The sequence below is a fragment of the Microtus ochrogaster genome, chromosome 5 (genome assembly GCF_000317375.1).
Source record: "Microtus ochrogaster isolate Prairie Vole_2 chromosome 5, MicOch1.0, whole genome shotgun sequence".
NCBI classification, from domain to species: Eukaryota; Metazoa; Chordata; class Mammalia; order Rodentia; family Cricetidae; genus Microtus; species Microtus ochrogaster.
The window spans coordinates 33,471,670-33,474,311 of NC_022012.1; positions in this window are offsets into that span (position 1 = coordinate 33,471,670).

The window sequence follows — 2,642 nt, forward strand, 5'->3', positions numbered from 1 at the left end:
AAGAATTCTAGGAAATTTATAAGGATCAGACATTATTTGGCTAAGTCTTTGAAGGCAGGAGCATCTAAGATAAAAAGTTCACATATAATATGAGCCTTTTACCATAATAGAATCTGATGGGAAAATTGTTCCCACACTGGAGATGGAAGACAACAGAATTTATCCTTAGTCTGGGAATACACAAATAATAACTACTGTCATAACTACATCATCCCACTGCTCTCAGGACCATTGTGCTTCAAAGATTCCATACCTCATTATTCTTGTGTAAAGGATGTGATTTCCAACACATGAAATTCTTGGGATGTATCTTATCCACAGCAATATGGAAGCTCAGTTTCGTTAATTGGAGTAAAAGAAGGATGTACATTAAGAAAATAAGGAATGTTTTCTATAAAATAATCAGTAAAATTGTCAGTTTTGAGACTGGAAACTTCTGCTTCAATCTGCTTATCAATATCTAGACATTCTTTAAGCTTTTCTAGTAAGGTATACAACTGACCGAGGATTAAGGATGGTTGCCCTGAGTAGAACTAGAAGAATTCAGAAAAAAAAAAAGAAGAATTCAGAATTAGAAGAAAATAGACGTCAGTCAGGAAGTCTGTAAAGACCTAACTTGAGTGTCTTTTCAATTTATGGATGATGTCTTCTAAAATATAGTTTTTACTATAATATTTAAAATAATTTTGAAGAATTTTATCTATGAAAACTATTTATTGATTATATTCAGCTCTGAAGACTCCCTCTACCTTTGTCCAAATAAACTTCCTACCTAATCTTTTACTCCTTCCAACTTAGTGTCTGCTTTATAATGTTTTGTATGTTCCACGGAGTTTAATTTGTGTTGACAATAAACCCATGGTTGTGTGGTCATACACTGGAACTTGATCAACTTTCCAATGTCCATACCCTTAAAGAAAACTAACTCTACCTTTACCAGAAGCTCTTAACTGTTTATAGTTCCTCAGTTATGAGTCAGGGCTCATGATCTCCTCCCCCATCCTTCTGAAATGTTTACTGATTTGACCTCCTGTTAACACTGTGCAGGCAACCACAGCTGCTCTGAATTCCTGAGCACTGAGGTCTTGTGATAGCTAGAAAAACTTTTTGTCCCAGTTTTCCTTGATGGATGCCTCCTAGAATCATTTTGCAACTTTTTCCATGATGGTCCTGAGCTTTGGGAGATGATTTGTGACATAGAAGTTCCATTTGTACGTGAGTACTCCACAGACTCGCCCTCTCTACATTTAAACAGTTGTGAGTTTCTGTGTTAACCACCTTCTGCTATACAAGGAACCATCTCTAATGAGGACTGAGGACTGCACCTATTCTACAGGTACAGAGTTAGGAATTTATATGGCAGTTTGATATTTTTTTTTGCAAAAATATAGTAAGAGGCTTACTACTGAGGCAGACTGCATTACCAAGAATGTGTTTTTTACTAGAGAACAGGGCTTAAATCCAATCATAAAGCACTTGATTACTCCCATAGCACCCATGTAACTAAGAAATCTATGGACATATCTTTCCATGGCAGTTATTATTATAGTTCACAGCTATGTCAAACTACTGAAGGCCATTCTACTTGTGCTGGCTATTTTTATGTCAACTTGAGATGTGATGGAGGAAGGTCTGCTTGCCCTGATAGGTTAGAACATAGGTGGGTGGAGTAAACAGAACAGAATCCTGGGAGGAAGAGGAAGTGAGCTGAGAGATGCCATGCTTCCCTCTCCCGGGCAGATGCGATAGCTCTGCTCTCTGAGACAGATGCACGCGATGAAGCAAGCTGCCAGGTCAGAAATGCTGAATCTTTCCTGTAAGACAGGTGCTACACAGTTTATTAGAGATGGATTGATCGGAATATTCGAATAAGCCAGTAAGGGCTAGAGCTAAAGGGCCAAGCAGTGTTTAAAAGAATACAGTGTCCGTGTAATTATTTCGGGGCATAAGCTAGCAGGCGGCCTGGGTGCTAGGGATGCAGCCCCGCTGCTCCTACTACTACAGAGATGTAAATGAAAGTGAAAGCAGCTACTGTCAAACTTCCAGAAAGACCTGCACCCTTCTAGGGACCAGCTATAAAGTTTCAATTGCATGATAAAGGGATGGACTGAAAATTCTCAGCCTAGTATTAGATTTTTGCTTCTGTGTTGATGAAAGTGTTTTGCTGAAAGTTTAGGGAAATTGCTTTTTCCCCCCTGCATGGTCTAACCAGAGAAACATTTGAAGATAGTCAGAGGGTGGGGTTTTGTTTCTCAAGGTTGAATACTGCTGCCTTAATATCAAAAATTGATATAAAATGCTGTACAGCTTCTTCTGGTTCCTGGAGAAAATCAACAAGATTGACAAACCACTATCGAAGCTAATCAAATGGCAGAGAGATGATTTGCAAATTGATAAGATCAGAAATGAAAACGGGGACATAACCACAGACACAGAGGAAATTCAGAGAATCATTAGATCTTACTACAAAAGCCTATATACCACAAAATTGGAAAATGTAAAGGAAATGAACACTTTTTTAGATAAATACCATATACCAAAGTTAAACCAGGACCCGGTGAACAATCTAAATAGATCTATTAGTCGCGAAGAATTAGAAGCGGTTATCAAAAACCTCCCTACCAAAAAAAGCCCAGGACCAG